The sequence below is a fragment of the Camarhynchus parvulus genome, chromosome 13, assembly GCF_901933205.1.
Source record: "Camarhynchus parvulus chromosome 13, STF_HiC, whole genome shotgun sequence".
NCBI classification, from domain to species: Eukaryota; Metazoa; Chordata; class Aves; order Passeriformes; family Thraupidae; genus Camarhynchus; species Camarhynchus parvulus.
The window spans coordinates 10,356,288-10,381,859 of record NC_044583.1 but is presented as its reverse complement, the minus strand read 5'-3'; the positions used below and the strand labels follow the sequence as shown (position 1 = coordinate 10,381,859).

At 47.3% G+C, this 25,572-nt stretch overlaps 1 protein-coding gene across 2 annotated transcripts in view; it reads right to left on the bottom strand.

Moving 5' to 3' along the window:
- The window catches only part of MYOT (myotilin), a 32,156-nt gene extending 21,452 nt beyond the window's left edge, over window positions 1–10,704 (bottom strand). The window contains exon 1 of one of the 2 annotated variants that reach the window (XR_004061123.1): window positions 10,540–10,699. The gene's annotated coding sequence lies outside the window, so the exon portion shown is untranslated. Of the gene's footprint in view, window positions 1–10,539 lie in introns of both variants that reach the window. The other variant, XM_030957259.1, reaches the window with a different exon arrangement.
- Between the last annotated feature and the right edge of the window lie 14,868 nt (window positions 10,705–25,572).

The window sequence follows — 25,572 nt, the reverse complement described above, 5'->3', positions numbered from 1 at the left end:
TACTCAGAACTGCCATCACTCTTCATGTTCCACTCTGTTTCCAAGTCCATGATCAGCCTGGGCTCACACAAAACATGCACCGAAGCAGAGGGCACAGAGGTTCCCCTGTCAGAGGGGACTTGGCCATCTGTGGTATGGGACCAGAGCACAGGGAGGGGCTGCAGGAGGCATTGCACACACTGCTTGGGGTGAGGAGCAAGGTCTTGGAGACAGGCTGCTCTACTGAACTGGATAAGAGCAGCTCCTGACACGTTTCCAGTATGATGAAAGAGGCACTGAACTTTAGCACTAAGCAGGAATAGCAGCAGCTCGTGAGTTTGTGCTCAAGACAGCTCCTGGGTTGCGTGGCATCAGTTCCTCGATGTGATCACTGCTGCTAAGACCTCCTGACGTGGCAGAGACCATGGCCAAGGGATGGTGGCTGTCAGGGCTGCAAGTGTGCCTGGCCTGATGCCCTGTGACACACCAGGCAGCCAGTGTTCCCACAGTAAATACAGGCAGCTCTCCGTGGGCTGCTGCAGCTGCCAGAGCTTGAGAAAAACTGGGCTAACCTCTCATCAGGGCAGATCCTGTCAGTTCAGCTGAGTGAAGACCCCATCACTGGGAATTCTGCTTGTTCTTGGCTGCTGCAGGTGTGTACTAAAAGGCAGAAGCCATCCTTGAAATCCACGTTGCTGGCAGCACCTCTGTTTGTAGACAAGCTCATCCTTCACACGCATGGCTCACGTTGGATGCTCTGTTCTCACCTCCTCTTGTGTGGTCCCTCTGTTTCACAGTTTGCTTCCCATGAGTGTGTTGGATGCTCTCACTGTTGATATTACATTTAGGTAAAGGAGAGTTCATGGGAACAGATAAAAGGCTTATGAGCTTCAGTGCTGGGACAGCCACTGCTTTAGTCTGAATTCCCTGGTTGTGATTGAGCCCACATGACCTGAGGGCTGAGGATATTTAGCAAACCAGGAGACTTTCAAGCCTGCTGAGCATGATGGCTGGTGCTGCTTTAAAGGGCAGAGTGTATTTGGGAGAGTAAATGTCCTGAGAGCATTTGGGCACTGGCTGCAATGCTGACAAGCTCTGCCACTGCTAATTGGTTCCACGTGGTTGAAATAGTGGGCTTCTGTAGGAGGCCAAAGCTGTCCTGTGTGTGTGGCTCTCCAGCTCAGCAGTACAAATGAGAGGAGGTCATCCAGCTTCCAAGAAAACACTGGAAGGTCACTCTGAGGTATCTGTTTTCTCTCTGGCACATCTCCTTTTCCTTATGAGTGATGCTCCAGGCTTCTGTAGCTGTCAGTTCTCAGACTTCTGAGCTCCTGATCCCACATCCTGAGGAGCTCGGTGTGTGACCTGCCCCTCTGCCTGTGTTTGCCTTGCTAAGCAGAGAGGTTTTCTACACCACATTAGCAGACCTTGCTCCCTGTGAGGATGGTGAGGTCCTGCCACAGGCTTCCCAGAGAAAATTTGGCCACCCCATCCCTGGAAGTGTCCAAGACCAGGCTGGATGAAGCTTGGAGCAACCTGGGATAGTGGAAGGTGTCCCTGCCCATGGCAAGGGAGTTGAGATGGTCTTTAAAACCCTCTCCAACCCAAACCATTCTGTGATGTTACAAGTCTGTGAAGAGTCATCACCCTACAATTTACGCCCTTGAAAGAATATCTAGCCAAGGTTTTACCTTGGTGAGTCATTCTAGCAGTCCTGGTATCTCATGTAAATGTCAACCTTTACTTAGTGTAACTCTAGATCTTTGTGAAGGGGACAGAATTAGACTCAGCCAAATGAAGAGTCCAAGGACCTTTGCAACCCAACACCAGGATGATTACAAGGTACATCCAGATCATGCTGCTGACACAAACCGTGACGACGACACTCTGGCATTACCTGAATAGCTGACATGGCTGCAGAATTATGCTATAGGCAACACTGGGACAAATTTAACACGGGGCTAGGAAAGTATTAAATCTGCACAGAGCCCTTTGGCCAGGTGTTTAGATCATGGAAAACACATTAAGTCTGTTTTAGGAACAAGACGAGCATGTGCTGGATCTGAAATACACTGCATTGCAAAGAGTGTGTGGAGAGGGGAGGAGTACATTTAAAATTTACACTTAGGAGTGAGGCAGAGCTAGACTGCAACCATCACGCTGATGTCTTTTATTTAAAAAGCAGCCTTGAATAGATACACAGGATAACAGCTTCCAATCACTTTGGAAATGATGCATTTTCCAAACCATCTGCACGTACCTGATGGTGCTACTCATTTTCACAGAGGTGTTCAAGCTTTGGGAGGGTGTGCCAGACACTTGGGTATCTCGTGGCACTACTCTAGGGCTTAACAGAGATATGAATAGGTCTGCAAAGAACGAGGCTGTCCCAGTGGCAGTGGGCTGCAGAAAGCTCTGTCTGGAGCTGTATTTCTTCTGTGCCATATGGCTAAACAGGGAAATTGTCACCACTTAGTAGTGAGCTCTCTAGTTGTGAGTTCCTCAGTGGTGTGAATGTGTGATTATGAAGTGGCTTCTCTGTTGCTCCTGGGGTGTGAATAATGAGACTTCAGTAGGAAGTGAGAAAAGAGTGATTTTATTTGCTTCTCTTCCTACGCTCCAAGAATCCTGAGAAGATCAGTTGGACTGCAGAGACTGTTGTGATTTGTGGCACAATTTCTCAAAATCACTGCTCTTCAGGTGGGGAGTGGGGCAGGTTTGTGTCAGCTGGGATATTCTATAATAAAATAGCTGAAATAATCAAATAGCTGAAAGAGGTTATTGTAGCCATTGATAAGGTATTCACAGAAACTGCAGAATCCTGGTTGGATGTGAAGCTTGCTGAGAGTCTTTCTAAATTGTAGAAATGCAGCTGAGTCTGTCTCAAAGACCTCTTTTATTTTTGGCATTTTTTCAGAACAGTTAGCACTGAAGAGCACAATTTCAGAGGCTCGTTTTCTGTGAATTCAGCTTTTAATGCCTCCCATGAAGCAGGCTGGAGATTTGCATCTCAAAATTATGCCTGGCACTCCTGTGGACATTTCCATAGACGTTTGGGAAGGGCAGAAAGGTGTGCTGGCTTTCAAGGACAGGCTCCCTCTGGAATTAGCAAGGACTGTAAAGCACAGAGACCAGCGTGGCAGCAGGAATGAGTGTCCTGTGCTTCATGCTTCAAAGCCACTGCTAAGTTTAAGCTGGGTTTGTCCATTTTACAGAGCAAGTGATGCAAAGAAAAGAGCATCAGCTCTCAGAATGTAATGGCATTTGAACAATAAGTTCAATATAGGAAAGAGCAGAGTGGAAAGCTTAATTTTGGAACTGGTTAAGGCAGATCCCCAATGAGATGGTGAACAAACACACCCAGTGTGTGGCTCGTGTGATGTTGTATTGCATGTGGGTGCAGGTGTGCACATACTCAGGGTGTTTGTGCTCACAGGCACATGTCCCATTCCAAGCGCAGTGTGAAGAGATGGGATCTGAATATCTGCCCATCCAGATCTCCTTTTGGTTGCCTGGAGGTCCCTGGGGCAGAGCAGGGTCCCTGGCAGGGCTCGGGGGCCGCCTAGCGAGAGGGACAGGCTGGGAGGGCTCACACACCAGCGCCTCATCCAGAGGCTGGGACAGGCTCACACACCAGGGCTGAGGGGCAATTAATTTTATCCCTCGTGCTGCATGCCTCTTCTGAGCACAGCTGTTTCTCAGGGCTGGAAAATCCTGGCTTTCCCTCCCCTTATTTGGCTAACAGCTGAACTGCCGACAGATATTGGACACTTGAGTCAAACTGCAGTTCCTAGAACCAAGTGACTAAATCCCCTTTTAAGCACCGACATTAAAAGACGCCTCGAGCTTATTTTAAGAGATGCTAAGCTTCCACTTGAAGTCATGAGGCTCCATACTTGTTAAAGTATATTCGTGTCAAACAGAAATCCTGCTAATTTCCTTCCTTTCTTCCCTGTAAAAAAACCCCAGCCCTGCCCCACTTCATTGCATGCCACAGCATTACAGAGATGTAGGAGGATTTTGAGCCCAGACTGTCTGACATGTGAAGCTGCAGGCCCTGGGGTGAAGGCTCTGTGCCCATGGCTGTGACCTGCAGAGGATGTGCAGGTGTGAATGCAGGCAAAAGCACTTGGGGAGTCTCTGGGCATCTGTGCCTGTGCTGTATCTTTGGCATTCCCATGGCACAGGCACATCCCAGAGGTGGTGTTTGTGGAAGCTGAGGGTCCCTTATGTGAATCCTATGTGCCATGGGAAGAATGTTGTTTCAAGAACCTGCGAATGCTGTCTCTGCAGTTAGGATGCTGTAACAAAGCTAGATGGAATTCTTTCCTGAAAGCTGTCAGGGAACACACACAGTGTCTCAGTCTCCAGGATTCCTGCTCCCTAAGAACTCAGAGTTAAGGCTGAGTGGGTGCCCTGGGGCAGGGCTGGGCTGGGCACAGCTCTGAGCATCCAGCCCGTCCCTCCCCTCCGTGCTGGGAGCATCCATGGGCTCCAGCTGCTGTACAGCCTTCCTGTGCTGGGGAGGGCATCGATCCCATCCCAGCCCTGCCTGTCCCTGCACACTGCTGCAGGCTGTCGTTCCCATTCCCACAGGATGCTGATGCAGCACAGCCTTGTGGCCAACTTTCTCTTCACTGAGAAAAGCAAGGCACAACTTCCCAGGGATATTTTCTGTGAATCTCAGCGAGGAACCTCAGAGAAAAAAACCCCAATTCTTATCTCATTTGCTGTGCCTGTGTTTGTGCACAAGTGGAATGCATTGTGGGAGATTGTTTACCTGAAGGGAATTGGTGATTGGGTTCTGGTGTGAGTGTTTTGATTCACTGACCAGTTGGATCCACGTGTGTGTGTTGGGACTGACAGTCATGAGATTCTGGGCAGTTGAGGGGAGTTCAGTGCTTGTGCAGATTCATTTTAGATGTAGTGTAATACAGTATAGAATAATATAGTATAATGAAGTAATTAATTAGCCTTCTGATGTCAATGGAGTCCACCTCATCTTTCTCCCCTTTGCTGGGGTTGCCCTGCATTTGCTATAGAGCCTCAGCCATAATACAAAAGCTCTCAGTGTTTTACATTGAAGGTAGAAGTTGTGCCGTGCACTGCTCAGGCAGAGAGCGAGCTGACCTCCCCCCACGGCCCAGGGACGCCCTGCTGCACGTCAGAGGCACGATCAGGTTGACAGGGCCAGAGAGGAGGGCGAGGAGCCTGTCCTGCCCAAGCTCCGTGTGGGGCACACCTTCCAAGGAGGTGGCTCTCATTCCAGCAGGCTGAGGAGATGGGAATTGTGTGACCAGTGCAGTAACTGTGACTCATGGCTTTGCTATCCAGAGCCCCAGGGATGACTCTGCTGCCCTGGCTCTACCCTTACGTTTGCATTTTCCTCAGTGAGTTCTGATCTCCACTGGCCCCAGAGCACACCTGTTGCATGTCCCTCCTTCAGGAGGAAGGAATTTTTGTGAACAACACTGCAGGAATTGCAACTGCTACAGCATCCTGTAGCACAGGATGTCTTTGCTACAGTAGTAATTACCAAAATGGAGAAAAAGCCCATTTTGTCCCCAAACATCATGATTTTACTTAGCTGATTTCATTTGCATGGGAATAAAAGGAAAGTGTGTCCTCAGATGGGAACACATTCAAACGGGATGTCTCCAGAGTGACAGCAGCAGCTCTGTTGCACTCAGATGCAAATAGGAATGTGGGGTAGCTTTTGCAGAACCTGCATAACATTTTTCTTCCAAGTGCTATGCAAAGCAGCACGTGCCTGCTGTAGCTCCTGTCATCTCCTGTCACACAGGTGTCCCTCGAGTGGTTACTGACTGGTGCTCTGATGCTGCTGCCTGTAAACCTGAAATCATCAAAGCTGGCAGATCCAGAGATGAAGCAAAGCTCCTGAGCCTGCTGAGATGTCAGCTCTGCTGTCCCAGGGCACGTCAGGCTCCTGAGCTGCTCGTGCTGCTGCTGCAGGAGGCTGCAGTGAGGGCAGGGAGTGACAGTGCTGCTCCATGGCAGCTGCTCCCAGCCGATGGCCCAGGCAGGGGAGCTGTGCACAGAGCCCTTCATCACCTCCCAGCTGTGCCCTCAGTGAATCCTGGCCCAGAGACCCTGTCCCAGCTCAGCTCCATCAGCCCTGCTCCCCCTGGGACAGGCAGTGCCAGCCCTTCCAGAGCAGAGCAGAGCCAGGGGGTGAGATGTGCACCAGCACAGTTAGCCAGGAGCCCAGAACCCCCGGGAGCCCAGGTGCTGGGAGGAGTGCTATTTAAAGCTCTCTGGTTTCTGGTTTCCCTGACACTCCAGGAGATGTTTTTAGCCCACTGGTCAGAGAATTGTCTGTCTGGGCTGCCATGTCCCCGTGGTGGTGGTGCAGGGTTCTGGCCAGAGATGCCCTCCTGGAGGCACACAGCAGTGTTGGGGTTCCCCCAGGAGCCGGGGGGTTTGTGCAGAGCCTGTGAGCCACAGGAGCAGCCGCTGGGCATCAGGGATGTGTAACCTGGCTCCCTCCATGCCACGTGTGCAGTGCTGTGGGCTGGGCAGTGGGAGGAGAGCATGGGGTTGGGGTCTCTGGCCAGCTCCTGCCCAAGCTGGGGCACAGCTCTTCCCTGTGCTGCCACATGAGCAGCAGAGTAACCTCAAGCCCCTCTCAAATGGTGCTGGAGCAGGCTCTGGGTGCTGTGGAGTGAGGGGGAGCAGGGGGTGCAGTGATGCCAACACAAGGAGGGCATTTGCCATAATTCTTTCCTCTGCATGGGCCTTGCAGAGGCTGGAGGGCTGCTGTGCAGTGGGGCAGAGCTGGGGTCTCTTAAATACTTGTTCTCAGGTTCTACCCCTGATTTCTTCACCAGAGGAGCTGGGCCAGCTTCAGCATCTAAAAGAGAATTTGAGTTTACACCAAGAGCTCTGATTCAGCAGCAGGGCTTGTGGTAATTATCCAAAACTGCTGGGAGCCAGAATGCACCATATAACCAAGTCAGGAAGAACAGCCTGCTGCATGTGCTGCAGCATCACCACAAAACTCAGAGCAGGCACCGACCTCTTGCACAGTAAAGTGGGGTAAAGAAAACTATTCCTGTCTGGAAGCTTTTGCACAGAACATAAACTGTGCCTTTAAAAAGTGTAAATAATCAGGATATTGCTAGGCACTGTAGTTTGAAAGCCCCTATGTAGAGCTAAGGTGCAGACTGTGAAGCAGTTAAAGGTGCCAATTCCCCAAACCATCATTGTTCAAATTGCCTAAATTAACCTGTCACTGTACAGTCAAAGGCAGCCTTTATAGGGAAATAACTTTACAAACCCCAAGCCATTTCACAGAAAATTGAGCTGGCAGAAAGGATTGCATAAAATTAAATAACTTGCACAGATGTTTCTTGAATGAAAAATGAGTTCTAATGGTTATTATCTGTGCCCAGCAGGCATCAAGACTGTGCCATCCAAGCTCTCCCAAACACCTCCTGTGACAGTGCCACGTGCCCAAGGAGGAGGAAAGGTTGGTTTCAGTGAATTCTGTGGGATCTGGGCTCCCACAGACCCCCGTGCCCAGCTGGTGCCAGGCAGTGACTGCTCACAGCCAGCAGCCCATGGGCAGTGTCTGCACAGCCAAACCCGCCCCAGAAATAGGATCAGGCTAATTTTAACTCCAGGGACAGCATTTGATATGGAAGCAGCTGGTGTCATACAAAACTCTGGGGCTGTGAGCAACCCGAGTGCTTTGCTCCAGCAAATCTGTGCATTTCCACCCAAAGGCCACCAGCAGCCAGGCCTGATTTTAGCCTGCACTTGGCTCATTATAAATCAGAGCTGTAAATTTGTAACCATAGACATGCTGTGCCTAAACTCTCAGATTTTAATGCCTTTTCTTTAGAAAAGTGAGGCATTTATTACCTGTTTCTCTCACCCTGTAATTATTGCATTGCTACTATGCTTCACCTGTTTGTGTTTGCCACTGGTGAAAAGGTTTCCTGGTCACATTCCCTGTGTTCCCCTCTTGTGAGAAGGTGTTCTACAGTGAAAAGCTGATGTGCTAGACATCATGCTAATTGCCAAGAGCACATCTAGGCAATGATCTCAGTGTGTGCTTGGATTACCTTCTTTTTGGCAGCTAACACAAACTTTCTGGGTAGAAAACCCCTAAAAATACAGAAGGGCTTTAATTTCCTGTCTTCTGGAGAGTGGCAGAGGCAGCATATGTGCCAAACTTCATCTCAGTGGCCCACAAGCAATTGATATTGCTTAATTGTTGGAAAGTCTCTCAAAACCAAAAAATGCCTGATTTAATGTGTACCCAGCTGCGCTGGAAAGTTGTCACAAGTGCAGCCATGTCAGGGTGGCTTTGAGCTCCGGCTTGTGCTGCAGGCCCGGCACCCAGCAAGGGGCTGTCTCCTGCCCTGTGTAACCTTTGGAAATTAGGAAATGCCAATAAAAAGCATGTGAGGCACGGGAGAGCTTTGTGTCTGCCTGCCCTCCCTGCTAAACATGAGGAGTTTGCTTCTGCTTAGAGAGCTGGTCAGTAAAGGAGTTTAAAATATTAAATTAGGTTAGAAGGTTAAATTAGCAGCAGAGGTAGAGGAGAGTTACAGTTCTTGTTACTTGTGTTTGTGGGAAATGGACAAAGTTCCTCTCTCAGGCACTGAGGACACACCACTCAGTTTTCTTGGTGCCTTTTGCAACAACAATGATGAATTTCTCTAGGAGATAACAGTGTTAGGGACAAAGTTCTTGGATACCCCAAACCTACTAATTAATGCAACCAAAAAGAAAAACATGAAAAGGAAGACACTTAGAAAACAAAGGGAATTAAGTTCATTTCAAGGGGCAAAGTTTGCCTCACACCCCAATCTGCTGAGGAAATCCTTGACCCAGCAGCTCCTTTGGAGCTGGGAGGCTCCACACTCCCATCCACACTTGGCCATTGTCACAACCCTCTGGATTAAGCCTGCAGATGTAGTGGGATAGAATATAAGAAAATAAAGATAGTGTAGAAAGCAATCTCACCCCTAAGGAGCTGCAGCTGGGCCAATTACCAAAGATTAGGAGCAGGCCTGACTTTACCAGGCCACAGCTGTAAGCAATGAGACAAAGATGCTATAAAAGAGTGGGATGGCTGGTTGAGAGGTGAACTGGAGTCAGTTGGCTGCTTTGTGAAGAAGAAAGAGTCAGTGCTCTGAGGAGCTGCCCACGAGAAACACCAAGAAGGTTTGGAATTTTTGTGATAGGAGACAGCAGTATGGAACCCCTGCAATGAGATGACAACACACAGACCTGGGCCAGGTGTTTTTGGTGCCCTGGGGCTGGGCTGTGGCTCCTGCCCTGCCCATGGCCTGAGCTCACCCTCTGCTGCTGCCCTGCTGCAGGGGCACAGACAGGCTGTGCCTCCTCCCTGGCTGCGGCACAGGAGCAGCCACTGATGGGTTCTGGTGGCACAGGAGCAGCCACTGATGGGTTCTGGTGGCACAGGAGCAGCCACTGATGGGTTCTGGTGGCACAGGAGCAGCCAGTGATGAGTTCTGGTGGCACAGGAGCAGCCACTGATGGGTTCTGGTGGCACAGGAGCAGCCACTGATGGGTTCTGGTGGCACAGGAGCAGCCACTGATGGGTTCTGGTGGCACAGGGCAGCCACTGATGGGTCTGGTGGCACAGGAGCAGCTTCTGTGGCTGTGAAATGAGCACTCAGTGATGAGTTCGTGGCACAGGAGCAGCCACTGAGCGGTTCTGGGGTACAGGAGCAGCAGTGTGAGTTCTAATTCCACAGGAGCAGCCACTGATGGGTTCTGGTGCCACAGGGCTGGGCAGTGAGCTTCTGTGGCTGTAAATGATGCACTGCAGAGAATCAGAGCAGCCTGAGCCGCTGCAGGGTGGAGCACAGGGTGAAAGGCTAAATCCAAACCCCACTGCTGTGGTTCTGGTTACCTGCCTTACCTACAGCTCTCAGTGCTCTGAAAACACACCACTGAGAACTCTATTATAATTTCTGGCCACTTTCTTCCCTGTAGCCCCTCTACCTCTTTTCTCTTTCCCTGCCCATGAGCCACGTTTAGCACCAGGCTGTGGAGCCCTGTGGGTGCTCTGCTGCACAGCCCAGCCCACATCACAGCTGAGGGTCCTGGGGACCATTTCACTGCTCTCAGGACACTAAATGGAGCACTGGTGGATTGCCTGCTTGCAGAGTACCCCAAGAATGAAATGAGACATTCAGGGGGAGCAGAGCTCGTTGTGGCTTCACCCCTTGTGTCCCTGCTGAGGAGCTGGAGTGCCCTGGTGGGCAGTGGAGTCCTCTCCTGCTCTGAAAGCACAATATCCTGGGTGCCAGGCTGAGAGGGGCTGATGCAGGCAGCAGGGCTGAGCCAAGGGTGCTGTGGGTTTGGAGCTCCTGGCTTGCCAGGATCCTCAAATCAGCACCCTTGATGAGCCCAAAGGTAAGAACAGAGCTTGGTGTGCCAGCAAGGGGAGTGCTGCTCCCTGAAAAGGAAAATCATATCCCTGCCTCTGTTCCCCACCTCTGAAAAGCATCAAACATCCTGAGAACATGGTTAGTATGCTAGAATGAAAGTGCTACTTACCTCTGTAAGCCATCAGTTTGGGTTTGGGGCTCTTGCTGCCAGCAGTTTGTGTCAGTGCTGAGTCTTGAAGTGGAAAGTCTCCTCTCCAGCAGCTCCCTCTGAGGTCTGGAGGCTGTCTGGGGTGGTGGGTTACATTTCTAATGTTCAGATCCCTGCTTGTGAGTGATGGCATGGCGGGAATGTCAGCTGTATGGGAATAAACTGCAGCAATTTGTTCCCTCCAGCCTGCTTGAAAGTCAACAGGGTGGCACCATTAGCTGGAACAAAACAGGTCCAGTGTTGTGAGATACAAAGATGGCCAGATCCATAATTGCCTATAATTTGAAATGCTAATAGCCCTGAGTGCTGGAAAGGTGCCAGCTCAGGTCGATTGTTGCTCTCCACATTGAAAGAGAAGTGCAGAAAAACTTCATTAGAAGCAGGACTCTCTTATACAGATCTGGAATGTCAAGAATTTCCTATTCACTTGGGAATAGGAAAGAAAACCTGAGCTTCTTCCCAGATGCTGAGGAATGCAGGGAGGTGTCTTGGTGGAGCCAGCAGGTGTGTGGCTGGCTGGAGCAGCCTGGTGTGGCAGCCTGCAGAGCTGGGGTGTGAAGCTGTAGGAGCTGAGGGGATGTGGTGATGGTGGCAGAGCAGCAGGGCCACTGTACACCTGCATTACACACCAGGTGCACTGAGGAGTCCTGGGGAGGGAGGGAGGGAGGTTATCTCTGGAGGGGGGTTGAGTCCCTCAGTGTCACTGCAGCAGCTCTAGGGCGTTCCTGTGCCCCAAACCCTTGGAGGAATTGCTTTGTGTGGTGCACAAAGGGCAGGATCCCCAAACAAAGCTGCCATTGCTCAGTGTCTATAAACAAACTGGTTCCTGTCTGCCCCCTCAGCAGTGCCCTTCCATGCCAGGGTTATCCTGCTCAGGCTTGGCTTGGCCAGCCTTCAGCAGCTCTGTGCCCATGGAAATAACCCAGCTGCTTTGCAGAGCCCTGCCCAGCACGTGAGGTACTGAATAATTATTTACCTTTTGTGGGGTTCCCCAGATTGAAACATGACTTGTAGTTTGCTTTCCTGCAAGCACAAGCTCTCAAACCTTTCCTGTTGCCTTCCTGCTTTATTCCCACTGAGTCCCAGAAGCTGTGTGAAAAGGTGTAAGTTACTTTTGGCTAAAGCACCTCTCCTGGCACTGTTATTAATGGCTGTTGCTACATTTTTGGTGTATTTAAGCCCATTTGGGCTCAAGGATGAGATGGGCCCTGGCCATAGCACGGGCTGTGGTGTAGGGATGCTCTCCCCTTCTTCTGGAAATTCTGCCACAAGTCAATGGGATTTACTTGGATCTCCTCACCAGACAATCCAGCTTGAGGAATTTAAACTATTATTCACCTCTTGGGGAGTGATTCCCAGATGAACTTTTGGAGCTTTTTGAGTGCAGGGGTGGTGGGAAGAGACTTGCTATTCCAGCCATCTTAAACCCTTCCCAAAATGGAAAAGCAGCAGGTGCAAAGGCCACAAATGCTGGGGCCCTCCTTCCTGAATGGCTTTGTCAAGGGCCTCTGAAGTGACATTTCAATTTATACATCAAATTCTGAGGCAGAAGAATAGAGACCTTTTCTTTAATTTTTTTTCAGACAGATTTCTGAATGAGGAGTGCAGGTAACAAAAATCTTCCTGTGGAGATGAAAGAGATGTGCCCTGTGGAGAGTCTGGGTATCTGCAGTGGCAAGTTGGTGTCTGGGGTAGTTTTGACTGTAAAAATTGAATTAATTCTGACTGTTGTATTCAGAGTTCAGGCTGGAACTCCTCACGTCCTCAGGAAACCCAGCTCATCTTTCCATTGCTGTGTGAAGGAGCTGGGCATAAGCTAAGCTGGTGTTTGTGTCACAAGGGAGCTGGGGACAGGGAGGGAGCTTGGCAGTGCTGGGAATTTCGGGAGAGAGGAGCTCCAGGTAGGCTGGCAGGTCCCAGCAGGTGTTTCCCAAAGAGTTCCAGGTTACCTGTGGCAGTGACAGGCTGGGAGTGCCAGGGAGGCTGTGCCAGGACAGCTTCTGCACCCACTGCAGGGCTGGGGAGGGTGGGGACATTGCTGGGGACAGCCAGGGCTCTTCTCCAGGACAGGGCAGAGAATGTGATTGCAAATTGGACATCACCATTTGTGAGAGAGGAGAGCCTCTGGGAGGTTTCAGTGCATGGAGGTGTCGTTGTCACAGCCTGGCTGATGTTCCAAGGCAGCAGAGGGGCTGTGAGTGGGTCCTGGCAGTCTCCCCAAGCCTCCCCTCCTGCCTTGCCACTGTGGGTGGCAAGCTCTGGTAGACTCTGCCAGGTCTGGCTGGTTGCACTCCATCAAACCTGTCTGAAACTGGACTCACCAGTAGACTCAGCCAAGTCTGGTTAAACTGAACCAAGCCTGAGACCAGCACTGGCTGGGCTGCCTTCCCCTCCACCAGCACACTGCTCCAACCCCAGATTTGGGCTGGTACTCTGGGCCCTGTCCTTGGGTTCCTCTGGCCTCAGAGGAGCAGCGCAGGTTTCTGTGAGGGCTCTGTTTGGACATCAGGGACACATTTGACCTTTCTCCTGACATTGTTGTTCCAGTTAAGATCTGATGTTCTCAGTGAGCCAAATAGATCAGTAGTTTTAGCCTAGGTGCTTATCATGGGCATCTTGCAAATTCAGATTATCTCTGACCACATTAGCCAAATACTCTTCTAAATTATGCTGGTGCATATTGGGCAAGTGTGGTGGAAAAGGAGTGCAGATGAGCATGAGCAATTTGGAACTTTGCTACATGACAGAGGGGGCATGGCTGGCAGATATCCTCAGTCATCTATCAGTATTAACTTCTGAAAGCAGCTTAGCAGAGATGCCTGCTTGCTCTCCACATGCTGAATCCCAGGAACAATATTTTAGTGGGGAGACTGGCTAGGCTCAGATTAAAGTTCTCCCAGAGTGCTGCAATAAAGACATTGCTGGATGCTGCCTCGAGGCACTGCTCTTATTACGTGCTCTTACAGCTCTGTTAGTGCTGCTTTCTGCAGCATTCCCTGGGGTTTCATTTCAGGTATTTTGATGTATCTAATGTATTTTCCACTGTAATTCAAGCCTGTGCCAGTCTGGGCTATACAGACTTGTCTATAGGCAGTTTAAGGAAGGGTGAACATTGTTGGGTGCTTGCCAGCCCTGGGTGGGACACTTGCCCTGATATCTATAGTCTGGGTCCTCTGCAGGCTGCATCAAGATCCAGCTCTGCAAAACATGTCAGAGTTTTATGTGAGTTTCCTCTGTGGATGTGGGGGTAGGCTTTGCAGCTGAGGTATTTCCAGAGAGGAATCTTTTATCCTGGCCTTTCCCTGAGCAACGCACTCGCTAAAGCAGACAGGGCTGCACTCACCACCATCTCCATTTCCATTTCCCACCATGACAGCGGTTCCTACAGCTGGGTTTTCCCCTTGGTGCTTGGGAGATGGAGTTAAATTATTGGGGCAGAGAAGGCAGAGCCCTTTCCCTGGGCTGCCTGAGCAGGGATGGTCAGGACACGTGCAGAGCGGGGATGGCGGCGCCGCCCGCGCTCCGCTCGCTGCTTTTAGCTCTGGCAGGAGCTCCCAGCGTGCTCAGGATGCCAAACCAACAGCTGCAGCTCTCTTGATGGACACACAAGCACCTCTGGCCCCCAAGTTTGCAGGTTTTCGTGGCCATAAACAAGGACATTTAAAAGTTACATTGCCTGTGCTCTGGCAGAAATATTCCTCCTGACTCCTGCGTGGCACAGCACCTTTTATCAGCATTTGGGGACCAGCAGGTGCAGGGAGAGGCATGGAAGTTGGTGGGAAGCCTCTTTTCTGGCTAGACAGCCGGCTTAAGTGCTTAAGGCAGAGCCCAATGGTCAGTATAAATAGCTCTCTGTAAGAACAGTGAAAATGATTCTTATACAAAGCAGCTGAATTGGGACCAGCAAAATAATATCCCTGGTGAAACTCACACTTGATGCCTTGAGACCTGCTGTCTGTGTCAGGCTGGGTGCAAACTGGGTGTTTTGGAAAAGCATTTTCTAGGTGGGGATTGTGAACCTCTGCAAGTGCCTTCAGTGGAGGAGCTGGATCAGAGGCTGGGATTCTCCCTGGTTTTATATATGGAGATGGTTCTGTTTGTCCTAAACAGGACATAATTTTTAGGAAACCAGCTTGGTGCTCTTCTCCTTGGGACTGATGAATTTTTGAGCCGCAGGAGTTAAACTCCTGGCTGAGGAGCTAAAAGTAAATAGCTAAACTAAAGCTAAAAGTAATTTCACCCTAAAAGTAAGTGTCTGTCTCTGTTTCTATCCCATTCTTTGCTTCTAGAAGGGCATTGTGTCGAATTTCATGCAGCATCAAGGACCGTGTCAGCAAGGACTTGCTTGTGATATTTCCCATGTAAGCAAATTTTGCCTAAAACCTCATTTATCCCTAAATCACCACATGAGACCCTCAGGCATCTGAAGGATTTTCATTTATGCCAGACACGAATTAGTCAAGTCTTAATCGTTTGCGCTGCTGTTCCTGATGTGCTGCGGCTCCAGAACGGCAGATGGCACCAGCAGCCTGCGCTGCTCACAAAGCTCGGGCTCCTCAGCGCAGCCCCGGCTGTCACCAAGCTGCTGAAATGGGACAGGAATTTTACATCTAAAATCCAGCTCATAGCAGAGGTGGGGTTTTTTGCTTGCTTGTCTTTTTTTTTTTTTCTTCTTGTTGTTTTGTTTTTGGGTTTCTTGTTTGGTTAATTGGTTTTTCTTTTCAGTTTTTTTGTTTAGTTTTTTTTGTTTTGTGGTATTTTTTGTTTTGCGTTTTTTGGGGTTTTTTTTTGTTTTTTTGGTTTTTGTTTTTGGTTTTTGTTTTTTGGTTTTTTTTTTTTTTGTTTTTGGGTTTTTGTTTTTGTTTTTTGGGTTTTTGTTTTGTTTTGGGGTTTTTTTTTTTTTTTTTTTTTTTTTTGTTTGTTTTTTTTGTTTTTGTTGTTTGGTGTTTTGTTTTTTATTTTTGTTGTTTGGTGTTTTGTTTTGTTGGGTTTTGTTTGGGTTTTTTTGGGCGGGTTTTTTGTGTTTTTAGTTTTTTGTTTGGGTTTTTGTTTTGGTTTTTTTTTTGTTTTGGTTTGGTTTTTTGGGGTTTTCTGGCTTTTTTTTGTTTTTTGGGGGGGTTTTGGGGGAGGTTTTGGGGTTTTTTTGGGGGGGGTTTTGGGATTTTTTCGGGTTTTTTTTTGTTTTTAGGGTTTTTTTGTTTTGTTTTTGGTTTTTTTTTGGTCTTGTTTTTGGGAGGTTTTTTTTTTTTTGTTGTTGTTGTTTTTTAATAAATCTAAGCATCTTCATGGGCAGCTGGAGACTGTAATTTTTTACCTGTAATTCCCCTTCCCCTCGTGGGTGCCTCACTGGTGGTCTGAGCGATTTGCAGCCCGACAAAGAAACACAAGGTTTGTTTTCTGCTGGGCGGGACAGAGCTCCTTGCTGCCCAGGTGGGCACAGAGCAGGCGCCCTCAGGGCTGGGGCAGGAGGCAGCCTGGTGGAGCTGCAGGCTGGGATGAGCTGCTGTGCCAGCTCCCCCGCCAGGGCCAGGTCTGGGTGCCCGATGTCCCTGACCTGGAGCTGCAGTCCCGGTTTGCAGCTGCCCCTGCAGGCTGACAACTCCTCACTTCTGTGCCTAAGAAGCTCCAGCACTGGCAGCTCTCCACAGCACAGCCTGGACACGAAATTCAGCATTCAGCAGGTACAGCAAGGGAAAGGAGAGCAAAACAAAGCCAGGAGGAAAGGACAGAAGAGATTGCATTCATTAATTGTGGTGATATTGAATCTCTCTTCCCCAGTTGCCATAGGAGAGTGGCAAAGTTCTGAGCACAGCTCTGGTTTGCTGTCTAACAAACATTTCTGTACATGTGCTTTACCTGGGGCAAGCTTGTGGCACTATCAGTGAAAGCTTTTAAGTTGTCAGGTCTAATCTGCCCAAGCAGAGTTGTTGGGGCCATGTGGCCTGGTTTTGTAGCTGGCCCTTGCCTCTCCATGAGTGTTTTTCCAAAGCCATGCACAATGTCTCGAGCTTTTCCTTGGTGTCTTTCTGTGCATCTCTCATTGTGACCTCACCTGGGACCTTCCCCATGGCCTTGCTCCTGAGCTGGGTAAACATCTGAGATGCAGATGCTGTGGTGAGGATGCAGATGATGGTGAGGATGAGATGCTGTGCCTGGTGAGGATGCAGAGCTTGGTGCCCCATGGGCTGTGGGCACCATCCTGGGTCCAAGAGGAGCAGCTCTGCCCTGAGCACATGGGGGAAGGAGAGTCTGCAGCAGCACATGGGAGAGAAGATTGATCTTCTGAGGGATTTGAATACCCAAGTCCATTAGAGCTCCCTGGGAAATAACTCAGTTTCATGCTGGCATACCTTGGAAATCGTTTTAAATTAAGTACCAAAACCCAATGCACTGCAAGACTCCCAGCATGTAATTCTGAACCCATTAGGAGATTTGTGCTAATTTTGAAAATAATCTTCCTATTTTAAATATTGCTTTGAATGTATTTTGAACTTGACTATTTGGCAGAAGGGGAGCAATTAAATCAAAGGAAAGATTATATTGTGTTACTTTAATTGTGATGGATTGAGTCATTTGCTGAAGGAAAATATCTACAAAGCATGTCTAAGTGCAGAAGCAAAACTGAAAACTGGTCTTGGCTGTTCTCTTCCCTGTGATGAATATTTATTTATGTAATGCATTCCTTCTCATACCTTGATAACACCAGGGGCCCGCAGTGCATGGATTAACTCCACTGAGAACTGCAGGGAGATTGTCTCTGAGCCTGTGTGAGCACGAGGCACCAACAGCCAGGTCCTGCATGTATTCATTTGTGATTTATGGCTTTAAAGCTTCATTAGGGGGAGGAGGAACATCCCTGACTGGATGCACTGCACCACTGTCTGTGCCATTTGGGGTCCAGAGGACTGTCCCATGGCTGTTGCCAGTGCTTGCTCCTTCTGCCTGTGCCAAAGGCTGGGAAGGGAAGGTTAGCCCATGTAGGATTTTGTGAGAGCCCTGCATTAGACAATGGCTTCCTCTTCAAGAGCAACTGGTGAACCCTGCCTGACTTCCACCTTCAGAAAACTAGGCAACAAGTGGTAGACAAGTGATGGTTTTATTAAAACTGTCATTTTTGGAGGTTCAAATTAAATCTAGTTGTTAATCCATACAGCAGACTGAAGTTTTTGTGGCTTGTGTTTGGTGAGTGCTGGGCGCTCGGCGCTCCCAGTCCCAGCAAGAGTCAGCTGTGGGTGCTGGACACCTGGGGGACCAGCACAGATGGGAAGGAGCACAGGAGGAGCAGGGCCAGCTCAGAGGCTGTGTGACCTGTCTGATGCCACCATGCTCACTGTGAGCTCCCCTCAGGGTGTATCATCTGTCTGAGCCTTTCCCATCCCTGTTTCAGCCCACAGGCTGCTGGCAGCTGCTGTCATTAGAGCTTCTGACTCGAGCAGAAATGGTGCTAAATGCTGCTGGGGACAGGGAATGGCTTGGGCCAAGCTGGGAGGAGTTTTGTCCAGCAAGTGATGTCTTGTCATGAAAGCATTTTGTGTGCAAAGGTACAGGAGCTTTTGCTTCTAATTAAGCTGCACCTGTGGAGCTCATGGGGTTATGGGAACAGAGCTGCACTACAAGTTTTTAAATCTGTGTGCTGTGGTGATAAAGCCATCAGTATTTGTGGATGGTGTTGGCTGTTAACTGTCCCTATCTGACCCTTCCTTGGTTAATGAAAATAGCAGTTGGATAAAAATGCAAAGATTTTGAGTTGTGAAAATGTGTGTTTGCACCACTAATCACTTGAAAAATCAATCTCCAGACCTTCATTTGTTAAGAGCAGCTGATTAGCTGCTCTCTATGATTTTTCCCTTTTAATAAAACCCCTGAGTGGAACAACAGGAGGACTGTAATTAAGGAGCAGTTTTCCCCTTTCTGTGTGACATTCTGTCAAATGTTAGCCAGTGGGTAGCTGGCACACACAGGACAGAAATGCCTTTGCCCTGTTGGGGCAAGGCCAAGCCTCACCTGTGACAGGGAGATGGGGCTTTGCTCCTCTCTGCACAAACTTGGGACTGGAATGTGGCTGTGCTGGGTTTGGCAGCACCCTCTGTCCCTTGCTCAGCTGCCCTGGTGGGGATGCTCTTCCTTTGCCACCAAACTGTGCCTTGGAGGTGACAAAAGGAGCCACAGCAGACCCAGGCTCTTGGTTTCCATGTGCTTCTGTCTCAAGGGCCCAGGTTAGATGATGATGATGACACAAAGATCTCTTGACACAGTAAAAGACAACTCTAAGGTTAATACTCTGTCCTCCCTGTATTTTACCCTGGAGGGTGATGGCTTTGAATGAGAGAATAATTCTGAATTGTAAAGATTTGTGTGTCTCTTAAATGACTTCCCTGTTTGAAGGCACACAGTACAATTTGTCTAGCCAGGTTGCAGGTTAAAAAGGGGCTCAGTGAACAAAGCTGAGGGCTTTGTCTGTTTTCTGACTGGTACCTTCTGGTTTCTAAATGGCCACATATCAGCCATCTGGCAACAAGAAGGGTTTAGTATGAAAAATTAATTAGATACAATCTAAGCATAATTCTGCCTTGATTTTCTGCAACACAAGAATAGTTTGTACCCATAAAAGACTAGCAGGAAAGATGGTGATAAAATAACCACTCCTCTTAATTTTTTTGTTGATTTACTTCTTTTTTTCAAAAAAAGTGAAGAATTGTCCCAGCTGAAGAGATGCCCTGTGCAGGTTCTTGCTGTGCTGCCCAACCCAGCTGTACTGCAGGTGTGCCCACCACAGCTGCTGCCTTGGCCAAACAAGGATGGCAGATAATGACAATAATGACAATATATGGCAATAATGACAGACTGTGCCATAATGGGTTTATGGTGTGGATGAGTAATTATTATGGACTGAAGCAATTCCACGAGCCTTGTGACTGAGGCTCCAGAGATAACAAGGCAAAATGTCAATACAATAAAAGAGTGAGATTCGGAGAGACTTTTGGTTATTTTTCTTCCTTCTTTTCAAGACTGAGCCAAGAAAAAATCTGATTGTATTTTTCTCCTAGTGGCCTCAATGTATTTATGAAGAGCCTGAATTTATGAAACAATTTCAACTTTACTCACGGAATAGTGAGCATGATGTGGAACTCACAGCTCAGGCAGCTCATGCACAAAGCTGGTCTGGATTCTCTCAGGGTTTTGTCTAAATGCAGCTGTCTCAATTCATTGATAATGCAGTGTCTGCACACTGCAGCAGTGTTGGTGTAAGGTGTGCCACTTTGGCAAACAGAGCTCTGGGTTTCTTGGGAAGCAGGGCTGGTGCAGGAAGAGCTGCAGGCACTCCAGGAGCATGCAGAAAGGGACTGCTGGGACACAAAGCACAATGAGTAAACCTGGACAAGGATCTAGAGCTGAGTTTGTCCTAACCTTTGGTTACACTAAAAATGAGGGAGCTGATCTGCAAATGTGTGCTTTTTGTGATATCCAACACCTTCACATTTTGGGAGTATTTAAAGAGCAAAATTTGTGCATGGGAAGAGTTGTCTGACCACGTTGGCAGGACACTGGTTTCCCTGGGAAGCTTCAAGCTGATGTTGAGCTGGAGATCACAAGGATGCTGATCCAAACTTCCAGCTGGTGCAGCTGTGCTGACCCAGCCCCAGTGCCAGGGAATGTGGATGTGGGGTGTGCTGAACCTGCTGGGAGTGGTGAGGTGATGGTGGGAGGAGAGGCAGAAAATGTCTTGTGAGCAATTCCTGTGCTATGCTGCAGGCCCGGTGTTTCTGGAGTGTCTCAGGTGTGCTGTGGAAAGCACAGTGCTGCCAAAATCTCTGGGAAAGAAAAGGATGAGTCTATATGTGATAGTTTAGTGTGCAGGAATTCTGCTGCCAAAAATCCCATTACTTGCTTAATAGTGCCAAAAATTTATCTTTGATTCCTGATGCTTTGTAGTAGTTATTTTTTAATCTAAAAATTACCTAAGTGAACGGAAACAACCTTTTCATGTATGCATGATGGCTGGTACAAGTTCCAGAGTGTGTTGGTGCTTTGCTGTGGTTTTTGTCTATGGGATTTATTATTATGTTTTGTGGGGTTTTTTTTTGTTTTTGTTGTTGTGGTTTTGGTTTTTTTTGGTGGGTTTGGTTGGGTTTTTTATCATTGGGGTGTTTCTTTGTTTTGTTTTGTTTTTTTTGCTTAGGTTTGGTTGTTTTCTTGTTTGTTTTTGTTTGGGTTTTTTTTTGGTTTTTTTGGTTTTTTTTTTTTTTAATTTTTGGGGCTTTTTGAGGGGTTTTTGGTTGCTTTTGTCCCCCCTGCAAATCAAACCTTAGATTTTCACGGTCCTGATTGGTAAACCTGAATTACAGTTTGTAAAATCCTGGTGCTGGCTCCTTGCATCATGTAGATGTTCTTGCTAAATCCTGTGAGAAATATTATCTCTATTCTTTCCCAATAAGCAAGGGAGTGGTAGAGAGAAAGAGGGAAAGGGAAACTGAAAATCCAGGTAGAGCAAACTGAGCACTGGAGGATTCTAGAAATGTGATGAGCTTTGAGAAGAGGAGTAATCCATTTCCCAAATGCATTTCAGAATATATATATGCATGAATAACATATGGATATATGAATACATATGTATATATATGAATATATAGGTATATATGAATGCATGGGTGTATATATATATGAAACATATATATATATGTATTTTGGAAACTCAGCCAGGGAGAAACCTTCCTCTCTGTGTAACCACCCCAGATAATAATACATTTCCTACCACTGGCACCAAAGTGGCTCATTTTTGATGTACTCAGTGCTGTGTGAGGCAGATTTCTGTCTTGGCTGCAGCTGGGGACATTTAAGAGGGTTCCTTGCTGTGTGAAGGAGAAATCCATTGTACCTCTGTCACCCCCTGGGAATTCTGGAGCCTTTCAAGGCTTTTTGATTAGGACTGCAAAGTGCTCATTTTTGCAGGAGGATGACTGCTGAGATGTTAAATCTAGATGGGAGATTAACCTAAATGCTGAACAGTAGGGTAAAGAAAATGGGTTTTATACAGCCCGAATCATTTGATTTGAGAGGAATGTTTGGTCTGCCAAAAATTCTTCAGGACAATTTATCTAGAAATGGATGCTTGTAGGGGAACTGTTATTTTATATTTAGGGTTGCCTAAAGCTGACGCCGGGATTTGGGCAACTTTTGATAAGAAGGAGTTGTCAGTACCTGGTTTTCCACCTGACTTTATGTGCCCAGAGGGCTGGGCATGGGGTGGGGGGCACAGGGCTGGGCAGGTCTGCCTGTGCTGGCAGAATGAGGTGTTCAAGGAGTGAAGGACTCATTTCATTGCCTAGAGTGTAAGTTAGCTTTCTTTCCATCTGGTTAAATAATGTCAGAGCCAAAGCAAACTTAAACTCAGACACACAGGTTTGCAAGAAGAGCAGGAGAGAAAGCAAAGTGGGTAAAAGTAGGTCTGAGGACTTGGGTAAAGGAAGAGCAGGGTGCATGAACCTGTGCTATAATAGCACAATGCTGATTCAACTACCTGCAAGGAAGGTTTCTGGTGTGCTGAGCAGACATCTTGGCACCAAAACCTTATTTATAAATCTCTCCATCACAATTCCAATAGAGTTGGAAGCTAGAAATAGCAGAGGTGTAGCAGGAGCACCATATGGTGAGCATGGCCCTCTCCAAGACAGGGCTAGAGCTGTGTTCACATCTCATTTCAGTGCTGAGCTTCAGCTTTTAGAGCAAACACGGTGCTAATGTGATTGTTAGAGGTGGCATGTGAGTAATGCCTGCCTCGGGGACCAGCTGATTGCTCTCAAGGTAAAGCAAATGAAGTCAGTATAAAAGGTTGACAGATATTCATGGAGATCAAATTTGACAAGCATCCTCTAGATATATGTAATATAAAATGCAGATGGCAGTAATTTGCAGGATTTCTGGATTCTGGTTGTCTAAGGTGGTTCTGCTGGTGTCTGTTTCTCTATCTGTGCCATGTACTGAAATATCAACTTCCAAACTCATCAGGATCCCACAGATTAAGTGGGCAGGAAACAAATTTCTATTGATTTCAGCCCTTTGGTCTGTTGCATGAAAAAAAAAAAGAAAACAAAATTATTTTTTTGCTTGCACATCTGCCCAGACACACCAGGCTCATCCCTCCTCCACCAGCAGCTCCATTTCGTGAATATCTGTTAACCTTTTACACTGATGTCTGCTCACCTCTGCCTTCGTGCAGGCAGCTGAAGTGGTCTCCACTGGGAGATTTTGGTTTTTCTGAGAGACTTCAGCTCCCAGTTTGTCAGCAACATGAACTGGGACAGAGGAAAAAACCAATCCTTCAGAGTGGGGAGATCCTGAACCAGAGCAGCACCAAACATCCGGTGGGTCAGTGGTGGTTCAGCAACACTCACCCAGGAGCAGTTTTCTGGTGAAGTTTTAATTATGTGAATTTATGATTATACTTCAGAAAAAGCATTTTATCTAACTGAGCATGGGGGTTAGATTGGATGATATCAAGAGGCCCCTTCACATCCTCAACAGTTCAGTCATTCTGCATATTTTAAAATTCTACTTAATTGTTAAACTAGTAGCTGACTTTTTTTAGCTTTTCCAAGAAAACAAGAAGCAGCTATTATTTCTTAGCAGCAGATGTACAGTAACCCTTGATTAAATTAATTTGACTGTTCATAGTTTTTCTTTGTTCATAATTTGTTTTTGCTCATAACTTGCTGCTGCTATTCTCAGATGCTTTTTGTACAGCTGCTGCAGATCCCCTCCTTGCAGAAACACACTGAAAATATTTTAACACTCACCTCAGCCTTTTAACATGGCTTGAGAACTCTTTAAAATCTTAATACACTGTATTTTTCTTTAGAAAGAGGCAAGAGCTTGAAGCAAAAGCTAATCAACTCTCTAAATTGATAACTCAGCAAAGTAAATTAGGCTACCAAAAAAACCACCAAAAAACAGCTTTTCCCTTGAAATAGTTGATTTTTGTGTATCTCGATGAATAAAGATGTGAGGTTTAACAGGATACTTGGACTTCCATGATTGTTGGGTTTTTCTTGCATAATGCCCTCAGTATGTCTGTGTCTGGTCTGTTTGCATGATGGGGATGGGAAGAAAGAAAGTTTTTGTTATCATTCATCAAAGGCTTTCTTTTTAAATTTAGTGTCAGAGCTTGGGTTTCCTGGAACATCAAGCAGCAATTATCCCCCTGTGTTTGTTGACCTTCCAGTCAACTCAGATTTTGCTTTTGGATTCAATGCTAATTCTGGGGCAAATTTTTAAAGGAGTCTCAAGTTCATCTTTAATGGGAAGCCAGGAATCTTGTTCCCAGTCAGTCACAGCACTTCCCTTCCTTCAGCCAATGACTCAGTGCAGTATGCCAGTGGTTTTTTTGAATGCCTAAATGCAGGTGATGTTTTAGCAGGTTTTAGTTAATAAAGAGCCTTTCAAAAAGATGGTTATGCCCTCAGTATGGGTTAGGTTTTGGGGGTTCTGTCTGCCAAGCACTGGGGGTCTGGAGAAACTGTTCTGGGATCTCCTTTGTTTTTTCTATTCACACAAAGATTCTTGACTTTTACTCTTGCCTAGGCTTACTTCTCATTTGTAAGGATTTATGCAACATGTGGTTGCATTTATTTGAAAAGCAAAAAACCCCCTATACCACTCCCACCCCCAAACCCAATAATCTGATGGGCACTGAACAGCTTCCACTGGCCAGATTCGTGAATTTGATCAGACTACAGTCATGGGTTGGCTTTTAGTAGTTGCAATTATGGCAATTCCTGAGATGGCTTCAAGGTAGAAATTAACACATGGGCTCGTCTGACACAGCTGTACCACCCAAACAAGTGTAGTCCCAAAATAAAACATTTTGTAATTTGTTAGTAGACAAGTCTGTCAGCCCTTCCTGAGGACAGGAGAGATTTGGGTGTGCTGGGCAGTGTCAGGGTGCCCTGGGAGCCTGAGGAGGTGCAGGCAATGCAGGTCTCACTCCAGGTGTGCCTCTGCCAGCCCCTCCTCACTGCAGGTCTGAGTCCGTGCAATTAAACACTGCAGGAGTCTCCAACCAAAAATGGAGCTGCCAAGGGGAGTGAGAGATTCTCTTTAGAGGGAACCCAAACTCTGAGAGCTTCTTGTGACTCTAGTAGCCATTCCTGGCGCTGGAAGAACTAATTCATGGAGTGTTACAACCCTGACACCTACGTGAATTAACAGTTTTCCTCACCAGGTGTAAGGGTGAAGTGAATTCTGCAGAGAACAGCTCCACATGTGCCAATTCCATCAAATTATGTAAATAGCCTGTGACTAATGGAGAAATCTATGAAATGAAAGAAATGGAATGAAGTGAAATGAAATGAAATGGAAATTAAATAAAAGGCATCAGTCAGTGCATTTGCATGGAAACCAAAGGAACCTTGTTTAAAAATGAGTGATAGCAGACAAGATAATTCTACAGTTGCCATTGTGGAATTTCTAAGTGTCTTATTAGCATAGAATTGAAGGGACAATGTTGTTTATGGAGTCTGTGAGGTTCCACTCAATTCTGCAGCCTGTCTGACCCTTCCTTCATTGTGAGGTTTCTCAAAGCTTTGCTACAGATTCGTTCTCCTCTCATTTTTAAATTGCTTTTCTGTGTCTACTTTTATATATTTTTCTGTCCCTGTTCTCATTCTTTTTCTTCCTCTGCCTTGTACCCCTTAGCTTTTAAAAGTTTTCTTTCTGTCTCCTTTAATTGAGCTGGCTATTCCTATTTTTTAGGGTTTTTCCCATTTGTCACATACCCTGTTGCTTTTTAATTTTTCTATGTGTCTTTTTTCCCCCTCTTCTCTGATCCTGATGCTTTAAAGGGTCACATTAGCACACTGCTATCTCTGGAGTGTACTTTGTACCTCTCTGGGTTTGTCAGGGCATCTCTGGAGTTCACCCCTTCTCCTCAGAGCAGTTTTTGTGTCCTCTCTTCTGCCTCATTTGTCTCCTCTGGGTCAGTAGCTCCCTCACACATCT